The following is a 22,781-nucleotide window of genomic DNA, read 5'->3' as shown; positions in this document are numbered from 1 at the left end:
GAGAAATATTGCCTTAAAAACGGTTTTGGAGTCGGTTTACTTACCGTACCACATACCTATTCCTTTTCGAAGTCTGAAACGTTCCGGAAGTGTCCCTTATGTATTGCTCTGAGGTTACGGTTTCAATAACATTGGCTTCAACATTTATAGGATTACCTGAGATAATGTTTAATTCTTTGACTGTTCACCACCCTCGGATTTGTGCCTTCAAAATTGTTGATTTTTATGGCACCGGAACGATAGACCTCCTCGATAACGTAAGGACCTTCCCATTTAGAGAGAAGTTTGCCTGCAAAAAATCTTAAACGAGAGTTGTATAGCAATACATAATCACCTACATTAAACTCACGCTTTTGTATCCTTTTATCATGCCATCTTTTAACTTTTTCTTTAAACAACTTGGCATTTTCGTAGGCTTGGATTATCCATTCATCGAGTGAACTAATATCAAATAACCTCTTCTCACCGACAAGTTTAAAATCATAATTGAGCTCCTTAATAGCCCAATATGCCTTGTATTCTAGTTCAAGAGGCAAGTGACATGCTTTTCCATAAACCATTTTATACGGAGTCATACCCATAGGATTTTTATATGCAGTTCTATAGGCCCATAACGCATCATCAAGTTTCTTGGACCAATTATTTCTAGACCTATTGACAGTCTTTTGCAAAATTAATTTGAGCTCTCTATTACTCAATTCTACTTGACCACTAGACTGAGGGTGATAAGGAGATGCAATTCTATGATTAACATCATATTTAGCAAGCATTTTACGGAAAGCACCATGAATAAAACATGAACCACCATCAGTCATTAAATATGTAGGGACTCCAAACCTCAGAAAAATAACTTCTTTAAGCATTTTAATAGAAGTGTTATGATCAGCACTACTAGTTGGAATAGCTTCTACCCACTTAGTAACGTAATCAACAACAACTAAAATATGTGTATAACCATTAGAGGCAGGAAAAGGTCCCATATAGTCAAAGCCCCAAACATCAAATGGTTCAATAACAAGTGAATAATTCATAGGAATTTCTTGACGTCTACTAATATTACCAATTCTTTGACATTCATCACAAGATAAGACAAACTTACTGGCATCTTTGAAGAGAGTAGGCCAATAAAAACCAGATTGCAATACCTTATGTGTAGTTCTATCTCCAGCATGATGTCCTCCATAAGCTTCGGAGTGACACTTGCGTAGGATCTGTTCCTGTTCATGCTCAGGTACACAACGTCTAATAACAGCATCTACTCCTTCTTTATAAAGGTGTGGGTCATCCCAAAAGTAATGCCTCAAATCATAGAAGAACTTTTTCTTTTGTTGGTATGTGAAACTAGGTGGTATGAATTTAGCAACAATATAATTAGCATAATCAGCATACCATGGAGCAGTATGAGAAGCATTTATGACATTTAATTGCTCATCAGGAAAGCTATCATCAATAGGTAGTGGGTCATCAAGCACATTTTCTAACCTAGACAAGTTGTTTGCAACGGGGTTCTCAGCTCCCTTTCTATCAACAATATGTAAATCAAATTCTTGTAGCAAGAGAACCCATCTAATAAGTCTTGGTTTAGCATCTTTCTTTTCCCTAAGATATTTAATAGAAGCACGATCAGTGTGAATAGTTACTTTAGAATCAACAATATAAGGTCCGAACTTATCACAAGCAAATACAAATGCTAAGAATTCTTTTTCAGTAGTAGCGTAATTTCTTTGAGCATTGTCTAGGGTTTTACTAGCATATTGAATAACATTTAATTTCTTATCAACTCTTTGCCCTAGAATGACACCTACAGCATAATCACTAGCATCACACGTAATTTCAAAGGTAAATTCCAATAAGGTGGCTGAACAATAGGTGCAGAGATCAATGCTTTCTTAAGTATTTCAAATGCTTCTACACAATCATCATCAAAGACAAATGGTATATCTTTTTGTAATAAATTAGTCAGAGGCCGAGAAATTTTTGAGAAGTCCTTAATGAACCTCCTATAAAATCTGGCGTGACCAAGGAAACTTCTTATACCTTTGATGTCCTTGGGACATGGCATCTTTTCAATAGCATCAACCTTGGCTTTGTCAACTTCAATACCTCTTTTAGAAACTTTATTCCCCAAGACAATACCTTCATTAACCATAAAGTGGCACTTTTCCCAATTCAAGACAAGATTAGTTTCTTCACATCTCTGCAAAACTCGATCAAGGTTGCTTAAGCAGTGATCAAAAGAGGATCCATAGACGGAAAAAAAACGTCCATGAAAACCTCACAAATCTTTTCACGAAAGTTAGAGAATATAGCCATCATGCATCTTTGAAAGGTAGCAGGTGCATTACATAAACCAAAAGGCATACGTCTATAAGAAAAAGTACCAAAAGGGCAAGTAAGAGTAGTCTTTGATTGATCCTTGGCTGATATAGGTATTTGAGAGAAACCAGAATAACCATCTAGAAAGCAAAAATGTGTATGTTTGGATAATCTTTCTAGCATTAGATCGATAAAAGGTAAGGGGTAATGATCCTTTTTACTGGCCTTATTTAATCTGTGGAAATCAATTACCATCCTATAAGCTGTAATAATTCTTTGAGGAATCAATTCATCTTTATCATTAGGAACGACAGTAATACCTCCCTTTTTAGGGACACAATGGACAGGACTTACCCACTGACTATCAGCAATGGGATAAATTATACCTGCCTCAAGGAGCTTTAATATTTCCTTCCTTACCACTTCTTTCATTTTAGGATTCGACCATCGTTGATGATCACGAACTGGTATAGCATCTTCTTCCAAATTTATTTTATGTTGACATAGAGTGGGACTAATGACCTTAAGATCATCAAGAGTATACCCGATAGCAGCACGGTGCTTCTTCCGAGTCAATAGTCTCTCTTCCTCATGCTCTGAAAGGTTAGCACTAATAATAACAGGATATATCTTTTTCTCATCAAGATAAGCATATTTATGAGTATCAGGCAACGGTTTAAGCTCAAACACGGGATCACCTTTGGGTGGAGGAGGATCCCCTAGGATTTCAACAGGCAAATTGTGTTTCAGAATAGGTTCCTGTTTAAAGAATACTTCATCTATTTCCCTTCTTTCATTCATAAACATATAATTTTCATGGTCTAGCAAATATTGTTCTAAAGGATCATTAGGAGGCACGACAATAGAAGCAAGACCAACAAATTCATCCTTACTAGGTAATTCTTCTTCGCGGTGTTGTCTACTAAATTTAAAGAAATTAAATTCATGAGACATATCATCTAAACCGACAGTAACAACATCCTTTTTGCAATCTATTTTAGCATTAATAGTGTTTAAGAAGGGTCTACCAAATATAATGGGACAAAATCTATCTTGTGGGGAACCAAGAACAAGAAAATTAGCAGGATATTTAGTTTTCCCACACAAGACTTCAACATCTCTAACAATTCCCATTGGTGAAATAGTATCTCTATTGGCAAGTTTAATTGTGACATCAATATCTTCTAACTCAACAGGTGCAAATATCATGCAAAATTTCTCTATATAGGCTAATAGGTATTGCACTAGCACTGGCACCCATATCACATAAGCCATGATAACAATTATCTCCAATTTTAACAGAAAGAACAGGCATGCCTACCACCGGTCTAGGTTTATCTTTAGCACAAGGTTTAGCAATTCTAGCAGTTTCATCATAGAAATAAATAACATGCCCATCAATATTATCAGCCAAAATATCTTTAACAATAGCAATATTAGGTTCAACTTTAACTTGCTCAGGAGGTGTATAAGTTTTAATATTGTTTTTACGAACCATAATTGAAGCTTTAGCATGATCCTTTATCCTAATAGGGAAAGGTGGTTTCTCAACATAAGAAGTAGGAACAATAGGATCATTATAAGTGATAATCTTTTCTTCAACATTAATAGGTGCAGCTACTTTTACTTCTATGGGAGGATGATATTTAAACCACTTCTCCTTGGGGAGATCAACATACGTAGCAAAAGATTCACAGAAAGAAGCTACGATCTCAGAGTCAAGTCCATATTTAGTGTTAAATTTATGGAAAACATCGGTATCCATAAAAGATTTAACACAATCAAACTTAGGTGTCATACCTGACTCCTTACCTTCGTCGAGGTCCCAATCTTCAGATTTGCGTTTAATTCTTTCCAATAAATACCATTTGAATTCAATAGTCCTCATCATAAAAGAGCCAGCACAAGAAGTATCGAGCATGGTGCGATTGTTATGAGAAAGCCGAGCATATAAATTTTGAATAATCATTTCTCTTGAGAGCTCATGATTGGGGCATGAATATAACAATGATTTAAGCCTCCCCCAAGCTTGAGCGATGCTTTCTCCTTCTCGAGGCCAAAAATTATATATATAATTACGATCATGATGAACAAGATGCATAGGATAAAACTTCTGATGAAATTCCAATTTCAGTCATTTGTAGTTCCATGACCCCGTATCATCACATAGCCTATACCATGTCGATGCATCTCCCTTCAAAGATAAAGGGAAGACCTTCTTCTTAACAACATCTCTGGGTACACCTGCAAGCTTAAATAATCCACAAACTTCATCAACATATATTAGGTGCTCATCAGGATGCATTGTTCCATCTCCTGCAAAAGGATTATCTAGTAGTTTTTCTATCATACCCGAAGGAATTTCAAAGCAGACATTTTCATTTTTATTTTCATTTTCAGTAGGTTCAGTAGGTTGAGGAGCAACTCTTTGCTCTACTCGTCGGGGTGAAGATACCCCGAACAAGCCCCTCAGAGGATTACTTTCCATAGTAAGAAGTGACAGTAAATTTCAGCACACTATATAAATTTTTCCTTACCAAATTCCACCTACTAAAGGCGCTTCACTCCCTGGCAAAGACGCAAGAAAATAGTCTTGATGACCCACAAGTATAGGGGATCTATCTTAGTCCTTTCGATAAGTAAGAGTGTCGAACCCAACGAGGAGCAGAAGGAAATGATAAGAAGTTTCCAGCAAGGTATTCTCTGCAAATACTGAAATAAGTGGTAACAGATAGTTTTGTGATAGGATAATTTGTAATGAGCAACAAGTAACAAGAGTAAATAAAGTGCAGCAAGGTGGCCTAATCCTTTTTGTAGCAAAGGACAAGCCTGGACGAACTCTTATATAGAGAAAAGGGCTCCCGAGGACATATGGGAATATTGTCGAGCTAGTTTTCACCACGTTTATGTGATTCGCGTTTGGTACTTTGATAATTTGATATGTGGGTGGACCGGTGCTTGGGTACTGTCCTTACTTGGACAAGCATCCCACTTATGATTATCCTCTATTGCAAGCATCCGCAACTACAACAAAAGTATTAAGGTAAACCTAACCATAGCATGAAACATATGGATCCAAATCGGCCCCTTACGAAGCAACGCATAAACTAGGGTTTAAGCTTCTGTCACTCTAGCAACCCATCATCTACTTATTTCTTCCCAATGCCTTCCTCTAGGCCCAATTAATTGTGAAGTGTTATGTAGTCGACGTTCACATAACACCACTAGAGGAGAGACAACATACATCTCATCATAATATCGAACGAATTCCAAATACACATGACTACTAATAGCAAGACTTCTCCCATGTCCTCAGGAACAAACGTAACTACTCACAAATCATATTCATGTTCATAATCAGAGGGGTATTAATATGCATATAGGATCTGAACATATGATCTTCCACCAATTAAACCAACTAGCTTCAACTACAAGGAGTAATTAACACTACTAGCAACCCACAAGTACCAATCCCGAACTTGAAGACAAGAATTGGATACAAGAGCTGAACTAGGGTTTTGAGAGGAGATGGTGCTGATGAAGATGTTGATGGAGATTGCCCTTTCCCGATGAGAGGAGCATTGATGATGACGATTGGATGATTTCCCCCTCCCAGAGGGAAGTTTCCCCGGCAGAACAGCTCTGCCAGAGCTCTAGATTGGTTTCGCCAAGGTCCCGCCTCGTGGCGGCGGAGTTTCGTCCGAGTAGATGGCTTATGATTTTTTTCTCATTGAAATACTTCGTATAGCAGAAGATGGACATTGGAGGGCCACTAGGGGGCCCACGAGGTAGGGGGCGCGCCCAGGGGGTAGGGCACGCCCCCCACCCTCGTGGGTGGGGTGTGGCCCCCCTGGTGAACTTCTTGCTCTCAGTATTTTTTATATATTCTGAAAACGTCTTCCGTGAAGTTTCAGGACTTTTGGAGCTGTGTAGAATAGGTCTCTAATATTTGCTCCTTTTCCAGCCCAGAATCCCAGCTGCCGGCATTCTCCCTCTTTATGTAAACCTTGTAAAATAAGAGAGAATAGGCATAAGTATTGTGACATAATGTGTAATAACAGCCCATAATGCAATAAATATCGATATAAAAGCATGATGAAAAATGGACGTATCACTCCCCACCAAGGATTGCTGCCACACCCAGGTCCTATCAATTCGGTCCCGCCCTCTATGGCGCGTCATGCCTCTTAATCTCGACTGTCATCAGCTATCTCTCTTCAATGATTTTGAAATCCCAGAGCCATCATCTCCTCCCACCAGGGCTCCGTTCAAAGCCTTTGCATCCTGTCATGCTACCTGAGCAAGCATACCATGCCCTACACGGTGGACGCCTAGCTGAAATCCCCTGAATTCACAGAACTACAGCTGCTTGAGTTCTACTATTCCACTGGAAATCACCTACCAGATACCGAACGCCATCTACCTGTGCCCTCAGCACCGATGTCCATCTCGCGGTTTTCCTCCTCTCTCCACACCGCCACCTTTGCGCTGTGCGACCTACCAAACAATCTAGTACTAAAACTTCGACTCCCATTTCTCAAGAAACTTTCACTTGTGCGGGTTCATATATCGGAGGCCTCATTGCATATCATCATCCATTCCAGTTGCCCTGCCCTAGAGTACTTTGTGCTTGTTTTCACAGTTAGAATTGGTTGTCTCCAAATAAAGTCGCCTAACCTTGTAAGAATTGGAATTTCTTTTAACGGAAGGAAGCTCATCATCCAAGATGCCCCTTCACTTCAAAGGTTGATCCTTGATTCTAGTTATTCACCATTGAAAATAATCGTCCTCTCTACGCCTAAACTGGAGACCTTGGGTGTAATACATGATCTCTGTGCTCATTTGAATATGGTGTTTGGCTCCATAGTTCTTCGGGTTCTTTATATTATGATCTACACTTGTAACCATAAGCTGCATTTTAAATTTCTGTGCATAAGTTATATGTCATCTTGGAGAACATATTTTGTACTAATATTATGTTTTATGCTCAATGATGAGTTTGTCCATGGATGGCCTATCAATGGTGTTGGATTCTGCCAAGATCTTATATATCCAAATGAATAGTTTTGATCTGAACAAGATTATTGGCTTGCTGCAATGCTTTTCATGTCTGGAGAAGTTGTATATAAAGGTGATAATTTCACGCACATTGGAATCCCGCATATAGTGTGAATTAACCATTCAGCTGTTGCTCTTTCGACACTCTTTTTTTAGACCTTGACTGTTTTCAATCTTCATGTCTATTTAGGCAAGAGGACGGGGTAAGAAAGTTATAACCAATTGGTGGATTCGTAAGCATCGGGATTTTCTCAGTTCTCATGAGATTCGATTGAAGACAATAACGCTAGAACGATATGTAGCCAACCGTGCAAACACTAGATTTTTCACATTCTTCCTGCTGAATGCGAGGTTACTATTGTCCATCAGGCTTAAGTTTATCAGCAGCATGGTTTTGACGGATGGGTATGTGGAAGAGCAAATAAAGGAGTTTCAGGTGGGCAAAAGAGCTTCTGAACGTACGGGGCTTCTATTTACAACATATTGTGGTCATAATCCAGTAAATTTTACGACCCAGGATGTTCATTCTATGGACCTGACCGATCCATTTGAGTGTGAATGCCGAAAACAGTGCTGGAGTTAGATGTTGTTGCCCTTTTCAACCTGAGTTTTTTTGTAAACCTGATGAACAATTAACACTCGTGCTTTTGTACAGTTTGCAAGCTGGAGTTAGATGTCCTTTCCCTTTTCAACTCGGCTGTGACTGTCATATTTTCTTTGAAGCAAGGCAAATGGCTTGCCAGTCCTTTAATTTAGAGTGAAATATTGTAACAACTAACAAATCCCAACAAAGGGAAATAACATCACTCTCGCCGGCTACTTGAGCTCGCTGTGCATTACAGAAGCCAAGTGATTAGCCCCCACCAGCACCCACAAACTTATTTCGAACTAGCACATCAAATGGGCTGTAAATTTTCATAGGAAAGGCTGCATGACCTTGACAGATTTGGATTCTAACATTTGGGACCTGCGAGGAAATAGCCTATCCAAGGTGGTGTCAACTCACTAGCCATTCAACAAATGATTCTGCCTGCCGGTCCTTTAATTTCGTGTATCTTCTATCTCTTATCTTCTTCTTCCTCCAGCCACCCAAACCAAACCACCCCGTTGGATCCGCCTACTCCTGCCTCCCATGGCTGGCTGCGCCTCCGCCGCCCTACCGTATGTACCCTCCAACGTTGTCCAGTCCCTTCCTCTATTCCCCCACATGTCCTGTTATTCTCCGGCGACATCAGCCCCAACACGCACCCGCACCCGAACCAGTCAACCCTCCGTACTCCCCTCTGCCTACGACTGGACCAGCGCATCTTCCACGGCTCCTGTTCGTTCCGTCCGAGGCCTCACCATCGTCCTCCACCTTGCGGCCTTGGTTCCTTGCCGTGCACGGTGCGCCGCCCTCTTGCATTGTCAACATCGTCAACAACCGAGAGGAACAAGGAGATGACTGTACGTGGAGAGGATGACAGTAGGGACCCACCAGCGTCATGGCAGTACGCAAGAAAGTGCCTCTATATTACAAGCCCAAAAATATGGTTCCTCCTAATGGTTGGACATCTGGGGCTCACGCCATTGTCAACGTAGTCAATAAATGAGAGAATTACACTACGAGCGGCTGACACCAGGGACCCAGCAGGTCGCGCAGTTTATTTTTTTTAGGAACAAGCAGTTGTTATTTATACTAGTTTTAGCGACGGATCAGGGTAACAACGGGGCTGTGCGGGGGCTGTGGCCCGTCTAGCCAGGGTTTTATTTATGTTTACCACATCATGATCCCATTTGTGTTTTTTCTTGTTGAAAATGGCTAGCCCAGTTCTTTTTTCTTAAAGAAATACCCAAACCAGGCCTACTTGCTTTATCAGCCCTGCTGGGCTGCAAATCTTTCAAGACGAGGAGAGTTTCATTCAGTTTGCCCAGAAATGGGCTGTACATTTTTAAAACACATCAAACCGGGAAATAGATTCAACTTTTTTTCATTACAAGATTTTAAATTCCATTGATTTTTATGCGTGGACAATTATTTAGATTTTATATTTATATAAATTATTTTTCAAAATAGTTTGAATGTGAATCGATATTTCGGGATTAAAAACAGTGACCGCACCGAAATATGCAAAATTTTGCATACTTTTTAACCGCGGCCACAATATGGGGTGTAATGCTAACAAAAAGAAGATGGGCTCCAAAAAAATTCTTAAGAATTAGCAAATGGGATATACATTATTAGAAATAAAGCACACGAGAGAAGTGACTATTGGATGTCCATCCAACGGCTGTCGTGCTTCCTCAATCTCTGCTCTTCCTGCTCCAGCCGCTCAAACAAGTGCCGGCGGGACTGCCTGCTGCCTCCTCCCGCGGCTGGCTATACTGCCGCGTAGGCCTCACCACCCCACCGTACTCCCATCGCTGGCCTAGCCATCCCTCTACTCACCCACACTTGTTGTTATTCTCTGGGGATGGCAGACGAACAAGTAAACCCTCGTACTCCTAGGCCTCTCCGTCGTCCACCACCCTGGCGCTCTCGACGCGGCCTGGTCAACATGGTCAATGAACGACATCCATCGGAAGTGGACTATAGGTGGAGAGGCTGACAACTGGGTCCATGGTCGCACGCAAGGAAATGCCTCCTTATTACGCGCAAAATAATGATTCTCCACCTGACAGCTAGGACCCATGGGAAGGGCTTCTGTATTTCACGGAAAAAACATCCCCCCCGCTGACAGGTCGGACCCACCAGCTATATCTTCGCGCGCAAGGAAGTGCTTCCTTATTACGCACAAAAAAATGAATACCCCCTGCTAGATGGGACCCACCATAGTGGGTGGCTGACTTGTGGGCCTACTAAGTTGACGGGGACGGAGGGCTTTGTCAACTTAGTCAATATGAACAATTCTAGCTCCAGTGACCGTACGATGTCCATCCAACGGCCATAGTGCTTCTTCAAACTCTGGCCTTCTTGCTCCAGCCGCCCAAAGCAGCGCCGGTCGTGCAGCCTGCTCCTGCCTCCCGTGGCCGGCTGTGCAGCCGCGTAGGCCTCACTGCCCCCATACTACTCCCACTGCTGGCCAGGCCATCCCTCTACTCACTCACACCCCCTGTTATTCTGTGGCGACAACAGTCTCACACCGCAGCCGAATTAGTGACCCCTCGTACTCCTCTCCGCGTGGGCATCCACTGCCGTGTCTTCCTCGGCTCCGCATCGTCCCCTTCCTAGGCCTCGCCATCATCCACCGCCTTGGTGCTCTCGGCGCGGCGTGGTCAATGTGGTCAACGACCGACTTCCATCGGAAGAGTACTGTACATGGAGAGGCTGATAGCTGGGTCCACGGTCGCAGCTGGGTCCACGGCCACAGCCCAGTTTTTTGTGATTTGTCAAGTAAGTTGCTTTGTCAGGCCTATTGGGCTGCAAATCTTTCAAGACGAGGAGAGCTTCAATCGGCTGGCCGAGAAAATGGCCTATCAGTAATGAGAAATGGGTTGTACATTTTTAAAACACATCAAACCGGCAATTAGTTTCAAATTTCTTTTTTTCACTTTGAGATTTTAAATTGCATTGATTTTTATGCATGGACAATTTATTGGATTTATATTTATATACATTTATGTTTAAAATCAATTTGAATGTGACTCAAAATTTCAGGATTAAAACAGTTCGGACCGCACCGAAATATACAAAAATTTGTATAATTTTTTAACCATGGCCACAATATGGGCTGTAATGCTAACAAAAAGAATATGGGCTCCAAAAAAACCTTAAGAATTAGCAAATGGGCTGTAAAATATTAGAAATAATGACAGATGGGTTGTATGCTATTTTCCACTGATTTGAGGCTTTCCTAAAAAAAGGTTGATGGACAAGCAATGACTATTGGATGTCCATACAACGGCCGTCGTGCTTCTTCAATCTCTGCTCTTCCTGCTCCAGCCACTCAAACAAGCGCCGGTGGGACTGCCTGCTCCCTCCTCCCCACGACGGGCTGTGCTGCCGTGCAGGCCTCACCGCCCCATCGTACTCCCATCGCTGGCCTAGCCATCCCTCTACTCACCCACACCTGCTGTTATTCTCCGGCGACGGCAGACGAACTAGTAAACCCTCGTACAGTCGTACTCACCTCCGTGTGGGAAACAACTGCCGAGTCTTCCCTGGCGCCATGTTGCTCCCTTCCTAGGCCTCGCCGTCGTCCACCGCCCTGGTGCTCTCGGCGCGGCCTGGTCAACATGGTCAACGACCGACATGCATCTAAAGTGAACTGTATGTGGAGAGGCTAACAGTTGGGTCCATGGCCGCATGCAAGGAAATGCCTCCTTATTACGCGCAAAATAATGATTCCTCCACCTGACATCTGGGACCCATCGAAAAGGCCTCTGTATTTCGTGAAAAAAACGTTACCACCGCTGACAGCTCAGACCCACCAGCTATATCTTCGCATGCAAGGAAGTGCCTCCTTATTACGCAAAAAAATGAATACTCCCCCTTCTAGCTGGGACCCAGTATAGTGGCAGGCTGACTTGTGGGCCTACTAAGTTGATGGGGATGGCGGGATTTGTCAACTTAGTCAAGATGCACGATTCTAGCTCCAGTGACCGTTCGATGTCCATCCAACGGCCGTAGTGCTTCTTTAACATCTCGTCTTCTTGCTCCAGCCACCCAAACCAGCGCCGGTCGTGCCTCGTGCTCCTGCCTCCTGTGGCCGGCTGCGATGTGGTGGAGGCCTCACCGCCCCCTACTACTCCCACCACTGGCCAGGCCATCCCTCTACTCACCCACACCCCCTGTTATTCTGCGGTGACGGCAGTCTCACACCGCAGCGAACCACTAAACCCTCATACTCCTCTACGCGTGGGTATCCACTGTCGCGTCTTCCCCGGCTCCGTGTCGTCCCCTTCCTAGGCCTCACCGTCGTCCACCGCCCTGGTGCTCTCGGTGTGGCGTGGTCAACATGGTCAAGGAACGACTTCTATCGGACGTGGACTGTACGTGGAGAGGCTGACAGCTGGGTCCACGGCCGCAACAAGGAAGTGCGTCCTTATTACGCGCAAAATAATTATTCCTCCACCTGACAACGGGGACCCACTGGACGGGCCACCGTATTTCATGAAAAAACGTTCCCCCCTAACTACTGGGACCCACCAGCTACATCTTCGCACGCAAGGAAGTGCCTGACAGTCGGGACCCACCTGGTCGAAGCGTACGTAGCGTTGTCATTCTGGTCGCGAACGTGTACGTACATACTGGTCGATGTAGAGGCGTGCACGTGTCGTAGTAGAGGCGCGCACCTAGCATGTACACGTACGTACAACGGCCAGTGTGCAAGAAAGAAAATACGGCCACGTACGTACATACGAGCGGGGTCTCGAACGCCTACTCGCGCATACGTACGGTCAGGGCTCATGTACATGGCTGGGTCGTAATGGAGGAACTGCGTCATCATGTTCATGGGGAGTCAACTGGCCGGGTCGGAACGGAATGTGTCGTCGTGTTCATCGGGAGGGCTTGGATGGAACAGCCGATGGAAACGAGGCCTGGCGTACAGCAGAACAGAGGAAACGACCCTTTGTTCGACCGACCACGTTCGAAATGGGATCTTGTTCATTGGGAGGGGTCTGGCGTACCGCAAAACGGAGGAAACAGATCTGCTACGGTCGAAACTGGGTCTTGTTGATCGGGAGGGGTGTCGCGTACTGCAAAACGGAGGAAACAGACTTGTGTTGGAGCGCTACGGTCGAAACGGGGGTCCTGTTCATCGGGAGGGGTGTGGCATACCGCAAACGGGACTCAACGGGATACTGTTCATCTCCACCATCGACCCCCTCCAGCCTCCACAGGGTACTGTTCATCCACCGTCGACCTCCTCCAGCCTCCACCTGCGACTGTTCATCCACGGGCTCCTGTTCATCCAGCCTCCACCACGCGCTACTCCACCGGCTACTGTTCAACTAGCCCTCTCCACGGGCTCCTGTTCAACCACCCCTCCATGGGCTACTGTTCATCCAGCCATCCACCGTCTGCTGTTCATCTAGCCCTCCACGGGGTGGTCCTGTTCATCCAACCCTCCACGGGGTCTTGTTCATCCAGGCCCAACCGGCTCGATCAATCGGGGTCCTGTTCATCCAGAGGTAACACCACGGGGTCCTGTTCATCCACCCCCACTGGGAACTGTTCATCCAACCCCCCCCCCCGGCAATACTCACTATTCATCCAGAGGCAGCATCGATCAGCTTCAGTTAGCACCAGTAGCGAAGGAATCGCTCGATCGGGTTCAGTTAACAGCCATCGATCGATCGCTCGGTTCAGTAATGCGTAGGCTGCAGTGCAATCGCTCAGGTTCAGTAGGCGAACGCATCGCTCGGGTTCAGTTAGAGCCCAACGCCTCGCACCCACGCGCATGCGTGTACGAGAGAAACGCGCAAACCTCCGTGCATCGCTCGGCCCTGACCACCCACCGTAACCGGGAACACCCCGATATTTTCCTCGCCTTCGCTTCTACCATGGTTTTTTCCGTCATGGATGGCCCAAAGAATGTCATGCAGCTGCGTCTCCGGCCCGCCCAGGACGAAAATCCCATTTTTTGTCATGATTTTTTGTCATAGAAGTAGGAGCCCACCACATCTATGATGATACAAGGTTTTGTCACAATTATCGTCAAAGAAGTGTCATAAATATGACAGAAAAAAATTCATTCGGCCCAAAATGTCACGGATGTGTCTTTTTTTGTAGTGATTGCCTCAAATTTATAGTGCCACTAGATTAAGGTGCAAAATAATAACATTACTTCTTTATCATGGCAGTGCCAAAACAGTAGCACAAGAGCGGACTCAACATGTAGGATCTTTGGCAAATGGTCGGACCAAAAAAGAACATACCTCATGATGGTAACCATATCTGCAGTCAACGCCATCGTAGAAGGGATGACACCAGTCACCAACATGGATGATACAATTCGTGGGACCTTTTTGTGCAGTTCACCTAAAATGAAGCAATTTCCCATGAGCTAGCAGCTTCTTCTTCATTAGTTGCAATAAAATTGAGCAACATCAAGGTTGGTTGTGAAGCTTGTGGAATGTTCAACTATAATTTGGATATCATTTGTGCAGTTCAACTAAGATCTAGTGTGAAATGTATATCTCTGTTTCCACAAAAAGGTGAAAAGGAGGGTGACCTACAAGGAAAGTAGCAATTTCTAAAGCAGCAACATTGCTAGATATTAGTGTGGTCATTAGGATTAACTATGACAACCATTAAATACGACATTACTTTAATGGTGCCATTGCTTCATTTTACCAGAACATTACATTAACAGCTGCTAAAGAGTTGGTATTTAGGCATGGGAGAGTAGGCGGACCAGGACTGTTGCATTTCTAACGAAAAGAAGCAACTATTCTTAATGAGAAATTTAGCAGGACATGAAAAATGGTGCCATTGATTCATATTACTGGAGGCATTACATTGAAAACAACATTAGTTTAACGTGTCCTTACTTTTAACAGGGCGACTGCTACATTTTACCAGTGGCATTACATAAGAGGGGCTCGGGGCAACAAACATCATAACAGGATATCTGGGTTGGTCCCATTTTTGTTCGGTAGAGCCACCTTATACTGTGTGAGGCTAGCAAATCTAGTGCAGGACATACTCTATTGACTTGTTCCCAAATCCCCACTTTCTTTCCTTTTTCAACCAATAGATCTATTTATATTGAGTTTGTAATGCATTTCCCTTTATTTCCCTATTAGACTAAGAGACCAGTTGGATAGCCAGTCTCTGCTACTTTTCACCCCCATTATTTCTTCTTTTGACCAAGTCCTAGATTTAGGGAACAAATCTCCCCCACCCCCACCCCCTTTCTTCCCTGTTTGAACCAAGTAGTACTAGATTCGACTGCATGAACTACTTTTACCTCTTAACAATAAAAATTTAGGTGGCTTTCGAACAGCTAATCGATCCTATCTACGAGGGGGCCTGAGAAATAGTAAAAGATACAAATGCAACAACGCCAGGAGCTGGTGAAGTAGAGCAAGGCCGGTTTCGAAGGAAGTTATACCCGAGGGTCGCCGGGATGTCGCTAGGTGGGCGGCGGGAGGACAGATCTACCGACACTATGGCAGCGAGGAAGAAGGGGTTGGAGGCCCTCCCTAGCCGGTGTTGCGTGGGAGAGAACGACAAGGAACGTTGATCGGGACACGCCGATAGTGGGTAAGAGCCGTCGCCAAGGACGACCTATGAACTTTGCACCTTCTCTCCTTACCCAGCGGAGGGGATCCGGCTGGATCTGTGACCAACAGTGAGGAGAGAGAGAGTGTGGCCACCGCTATCGTGTTTAGATCTGGATAGGACGAGACAGTGTTGTAACGCCCTCGATGCGGCTATATCTCCCACGTGTCGAAGCACGACTTAGAGGCATAACCGCATTGAAAGCAATGTCGCAAGTGAGGTAATCTTCACACAACCCATGTAATACATAATGGAAAGAGATACATAGTTGGCTTACAATCACCACTTCACACAACATGAATATAACATTACATCAACCAGATACAAACAAGGTTCGGCTACGGAACCAAAATAAAAGAAGAACCCCAAATGCGACAAGGTCCCCGATCGACCCCAACTGGGCTCCACTACTGATCAACTAGAACGAAAACAACATAAAGGACAAGATCTTCATAGAGCTCCTCCTTGAGCTTGGTTGCGTCACCTGCTCGATAACATCGGCACCTGCAAACTGGTTTTGGAAGTATCTGTGAGCCACGGGGACTCAGCAATCTCGCACCCTCGCGATCAAGACTATTTAAGCTTATAGGAAGGGTAAAAGGTATGAGGTGGAGCTGCAGCAAGCGACTAGCATATTTGGTGGCTAACATATTCGCAAAAGAGAGCGAGAAGAGAAGGCAAAAGCACGGTCGAACAACTATGATCAAGAAGTGATCCTAGAACAACCTACGTCAAGTATAACTCCAACACCGTGTTCACTTCCTGGACTCCGCCGGAAAGAGACCATCACGGTTACACACGCGGTTGATGTATTTTGATTAAGGTAACTTTAGATTTTGTACAACCGGACGTTAACAAATTCCCATCTGCCCATAACCGCGGGCACGGCTTTCGAAAGTTCAAATCCCTGCAGGGGAGTCCCAACTTAGCCCATGACAAGCTCTCACGGTCAACGAAGGATATACCTTCTCCCGAGACATTCCGATCAGACTCGGTATCCCGGTTCTACAAGACAACTTCGACAAGTTAAAACAAATCCAGCAACACCGCCCGAATGTGCCGACAAATCCCGATAGGAGCTGCACATATCTCGTTCTCAGGGCACACTCAGATTGTCTAAACTTCCGGTAGGCCAGCCCAGAGTTGCCCCTGGTGGCCACCGGCGGCTGACAGGTTGGACCAACACTCAGAGGAGCACTGGCCCGGGGGTTTAAATAAAGATGACCCTTGAGTCTGCGGAACCCAAGGGAAAAGAGGCTAGGTGGCGAATGGTAAAACCAAAGTTGGGCATTGCTAGAAGAGTTTTATTCAAGGCAAACTGTCAAGGGGTTCCCATAATAGCCCAACCGTGTACGGAACGCAAAATCCGGGAACATAACACCGATATGACGGAAACTAGGGCGGCAAGAGTGGAACAAAACACCAGGCATAAGGCCGAGCATTCCACCCTTTACCAAGTATATAGATGCATTAATTAAATAAGAGATAACGTGATATCCCAACAAGTAAACATGTTCCAACAAGGAACAACATCTCCATGTTCCAACAAGGAACAAACTTCAATCTTCACCTGCAACTAACAATGCTATAAGAGGGGCTAAGCAAAGTAGTAACATAGCCAAACAACGGTTTGCTAGGACAAGGTGGGTTAGAGGCTTGGTTCAACAATATGGGTGGCATGATAAGCAAGTGGTAGGTATCGCAGCATAGGCATAGCAAAAGAGCAAGCATCTAGCAAGCAAAGATAGAAGTGATTTCGAGGGTATGGTCATCTTGCCTGAAATCCCGCAAGGAAGAAGAACGAGTCCATGAAGAAGACAAACAGACGAAGTCGAACGAATCCTCACAAACGCAACGTTATCGGAACCAACCGAAGAAGCATACCAGAAAGAAGCAAACAACATGGTAAACAACTATCACATAACCATGGCATGATGCACAGCCAAGTATGATGCATGCCGGTTTAAATATGCATGGCATGGCAAAGTGCACAAACAACACTACAAGTTAAGTGGAGCTCAATATGCAACGGGTTGCATATTGACGGAACACCACATCAATTATTTAGTTCTCTCTCATTTATGTACCCCAACAATATTAAATGTTCTTAACATGGCAAGGATGAAGCAAAGTAAACTACCTATCTAGTCAAGTTTAAATGAGGCCGGAAGCAACGAACAACAATTCCGGAAACTCCTCATGAGCATATTATAGATTTGGTACTGTTCTGCCCTAAACATTATTTTAGAGTTGTTAAACATGCAAGATGAGTGCACCAAGTAAATCTAGGCATTTTTCTACCCCATTTACATATAAAGTTTATTAAATTCCGAGTTACGGTTATTTAGTTATGAAATAAATCATTTTAGCAAGTTATTAAGCAAATTTAAACAAACAGCATTTTAAACATTTTAAACATAGATGAAAGTTGCATATTATTAAACTAGACAAAATTCTAAGCAACTTTCATATATAATTTATTTAGATCCGATGCACGGTTGTGAAGTTATTAAATGCATGAAGTTCAAGGGTGTTTCTGCAAAACTGCAAACCCCTGGAAAAATAGCTAAAACGCAGAACTAAAAAAAACGTGACACGGGCTGCAACTGTTAGCCCAACCACACAGAGGTCTGAAGGGGGGGGTCTCACCATGGGCTTCGGCCCAGTCAGTGCAGCGGGCCGGCTTGCGCTGGCGGAACTGGACCGCGAGGACGCGGTCAACGGTGACGAGCGAGTTCCTCCTGTTCGAAGCAGAGGCGGGAACAGGCATGGCTGCGGCGGCCGGGAACGGGTCCAGGGCGGCGGAGCATGGCAAGATTGGCCGGATCCCGACGTGAACGCTGAGAGGGGGCGGATTCGCCGGCCGGCGCCTTTATCTGAAGCAGAGGAGGCCATGGCCTTGGTTCTCTAGTGATGCAGCGGTGACGAGGAGGCAGCAGCGGAGGGCGACGGGGTCCTGACGAGGACGGAGTTTTCCGGCGAGGCACCAGATCCAGGAGCGATGGAGATGGCGGGGCGTCTCCATGTGGCGTCAGGGCTTGGTCGGCACGAGCGTCGAGGACGGAGCTCCGGCCATGCTCCATGGCGCTGCGGCTCCTGTGCGAAGAACCAGAGAGAGAGGGAACCGGGTGAGAGAGAGAGGGCAACGAGGGAGAGAAGGGAAGGAGAAGGCCGGAAGGGAGGCAGGGGCGCGCAGGGTCCTGCTGCAGGTGGTCGCCGGCTACAAGGGGGTTGGTCTGGTTAGAAATTCGAGGAGGATTTTTGGATTTGGGGAGGATCCCGAGGTGGGAGATGCTGGCGGCGGTGGGATGGGACAAGGGTCCTAATTTTTAGGGTTTGTCCAAATAGACTAGGAGTGGAGTATATATATACCTCACATACTAGGTTAGGGGCTACCTCGTCCCTACGATCGCAATCGGACGATCGCGGATAAAATAGCTAGGGAGTCCAAAAAGGAAAATGGTGACGTTTTGTAGATGTTTGGGGATGATCCGGAATCAACGGTGACGATTGCTCGGGTCAGGTCCGGGACAACTTCCGGACGTGCGCGAGGGGTTCGGTGCACTGTGCAGAGATGGTTTCGGGGCCTGGCGGTTGACATCGTACTATGCAGAAAGCTTTCGGTTGATAGAAGAGAAGAGAGATGCAGCCCGGCAACTTTTTCCGGAGACCGAAAACGTCCGACGTTAGACCGGCTATACTGCCGCTATAGTAATCCATTGGGGCGTCAAACGAACTCCGAATGCGATGAAACTTGACACGTGGTCTATCTACACTAAAATAAGACCACATGCCAACTCTCATCCCATTCCGAGAACATTTCCCGGCCACTTATAAAATAATATTTCGGACATGCCGCGGGCGCGTGCAAGTGTGTCTGGGCTCAGAACGGACAACGGGGAGAACTAGGATACCCCGGACGGATGCAAGTTTTGAAAACATGATGATGCAATGCACATGATGACATGATAAGATGCAACACGCAAGCAAATGACATGGCAACACCAGCAAATAACTGGAAGACACCTGGCACATCGGTCTCGAGGCATCACAAGTGTGAAGAGGGCAACACTAGCAAGCAAGCGTGGAGGCTCTTGCCTATATAGTGGAGTAGTTTTCTTTGATGTACCGGAGCCGGCTTGACCTCGTCAATGACTATCGAGAAGTCTTCATGCATGTGCTCCGGAGGTGCAGTTGTCATCATTTTGATCTGAAGCACCGGATTAACATATAACATGAGAAAATGCCACATAACAAGAAACCATAACGTCACTCCCAAAGGAGACAACATGAATCCTGACGGACAAACTAGACAAGGATCAAAGCTCAAATTAAAGATAAACTCATAGAAAAGGGGTCCATCGATAGATGTCTTAATTAACATAGCCCGCTTGACCTAGATTGTAGCTGAGTAGTCTTCGTGCATGTGCCCCCAATGACCAACGCCTTGGAGGAACTTAGTTATCGCTGTTTAACCCTCACAATGATCCGAAGCACATGACACCTAATATTGCGAGATGACAAGAAACCATTTTTTCGATTTCTCATCAGAAATACAGCCCTGTACAACACAGCTTGCACAATATGTAGATGATAGCCAATCCAGCCGTCTGCTGGAGTCTGGTCACATGCATGGACGAACTGATCTTTCGTGTCATGCATGGATCGTCCAGGCACCGACGTCTCTACAACATTGCTCCAATACTATCACTTGTCTCTCTCTTCTATTAACTCAGCCGAATTGCGGGCCCGGGGAGTGTGCCTATGGTCGATTCTCAATTGCGGTTCCACATGTGTGTGCAAACGCAATATGACGCGTGTTCCATTCGGAGAGTGGCGTGCCAGACCGACCTACCGTCTAGGGTGCGACGCGAATGCAATGGGCGTGCTGTATACATGTGTACCACCGTTTTCTTGAATCTTTGCTCCATGGCGCAATCCATGAATACAAAATTATATTTAAAAGTCGAGGGCGGGGCTTTTCCCTTGTAGTAGGCGGGGCAGTTCCACCTAGTCGGTTCGACAAAGAAGCGAGACGATGAGGGAGTAGGCTGCTGTAAACATAGGGTTGTGTGATTTGACGACGAGTTATTGCTAGATAGGTGGGGCCCTGTGATTTGACTTGTCATTATCATCTCAACTGCGGCGCTACGACCAGCGTGAGTCTCCCGATTCTTGACCACCTCCATGGTATACATGTGCCAAGTACTGTACTCCTTACTCCTTTTAGCAAATGCAATAAATACTACTCCCTCCGTCCCAAAATAACTGCCTTGGGTTTAGTTCAAATAAGTCCAAATCTGAGCTAAACCCATGACACTTATTTTGGGACAGAGGGAGTACGAACAAATAGATAGAGAAAAGTAATAAAAATACTCTTATAGCCAACCTTACAACTAACCTTGCTGTATGAGTGACTAAGGGGCTGTTTGGATTGTGACTATGTTTGCCATATATTGCCACATCATGTTTTGCCACACTTGCCTAACTTAAGTTGCTCAAATTGTTAGCCACAATTTGGCTTGCCTAAGGGAACCTTGCCACACTTTTTGTGTCGATGACATGTGGGGCTCAATTCTCATTAAAAAAATTCTTGCCTTATATGTGGCTAGAACCAAACACCCACCTAACTTGATCAACCTTGTCTAAGGTGAGGTGTGGAAAGGTGTGGCAAGATGTGGCTAGAAACCAAATAGCCCCTAAGTGATGACTATGTATGACATACCAACATCAGATAGCCTAACGCACCTAGACGGAGGAAGAAGTTTCATGCATGTGAAGTAGGCAAGAAAATGATCATTTATAGCCGTCCGAAATCTCCAAGGGCACGACCGCACGAGCTAGGAGACAGTCGTTTTAGGTGCGACAATGATACGGGCTGCTGATAGCCCTTGGATCTGAGATCAAACAGTCGCATGCTAAGTTGCTAAAAATTTGTAGAATAACCCTCCAGGATAGGATATTCACCCATAGGTCTAGAATCACGCCATGTAACTGTTCGATCTCGGATCCAAGGGCTCTCAGAAGCCCGTGTAATGGGAGCATGGAAAGCTTCGTATCACCTGTAATTTTCCCGGCACTTGACGTGTGAACATGCGGATGCATGAAGCCACTTAATTGGGCGTCTAGTAGACATGACATCTAATTGGACCCCCATAGTATTGTGTATGAATCCATTTATCCACCGGGCAAGCCACTACCCTACCGTTCGCACGCCCCACTCATCATTTTTACAATCGGAGAACTGCTAGCAGTTTGCTCCTACTCGTCCCCGACCGTCCTTTAACATTACGACATTTTGTTCCTAGTCGCCCCGTCCTTTCATATTACAATAGTTCCACTAATTCTTACCCTCCTCCCAAATCCATGGCATCACAAATATCCATTATTGGCGGTGAGTACAAGGTTATAACCATCACCGGCGATGAGTTCGACGTCATCTACACCCGTTCTTCTGTGACGGTGAAAGGATGCCTTGCTCGCTTCAGATGCATGTTCGAAAAGTCAAATGATGAGTGGGTCGCTGCGCTAGATGTTGAGTACACCACAATCTTGGACAAAGAGAAGAATCTAAAGGAGGAAGGGAAGATGAAGCCCACCATGATCTAGGTTTGCGTGCATAACTTGTGCTTGGTCTACCACATATGCAATGCCGACGTTGAGTGCGAGGAATTTAAGAACTTCCTCGCGGGCGACGTAGTCAAATTCGTTACTGTAGACTTTACGAATGACAGTATAGTCCTGGATCGGATAGGCCTCGTTCCAGGCGAGCCCTTCGACCTCCAGAAGAATGGGTTGGTGTCCTCCCGTTAGCCTTTAATGATGAGCCTGGCAGGAGCCATGGTTCATCCTTCGTACAGTAAACTGAAGAAACCTCCACCCAAGTTTCAACGCCATGCATGGCAGTGGAATGTACTAGATATAGACCACATCCAGTACGCTGCAATGGATTCCTACCATTGTTTCAATATCTACAAGGTTTGGATGAAGAGAAAGAGCCAAGTGTGTGGTTCAAGCAAAGAAGTATCAACAAAGAGGAAGAGGGACAAGGACGAAGCCAAGCACGTGGACGAGGAGTCCGAGTAAGGTGGCAGTGTCGTTGCTCATGGTGGTTGTAATGTAGTGTCTACCGGATTAGTTTAATTTCAGGGTGCTTAGTTTTATTTGAGGGTTGTGTTTTCCTGAGCCCCTAGCAGAA

This window comes from Triticum urartu, chromosome 7A (assembly GCF_056163025.1).
Source record: "Triticum urartu cultivar PI428250 chromosome 7A, HENAU_Tu73, whole genome shotgun sequence".
Taxonomy (NCBI): Eukaryota; Viridiplantae; Streptophyta; class Magnoliopsida; order Poales; family Poaceae; genus Triticum; species Triticum urartu.
The sequence above is the reverse complement of the archived record's forward strand: the minus strand, read 5'-3'. Positions refer to the sequence as shown.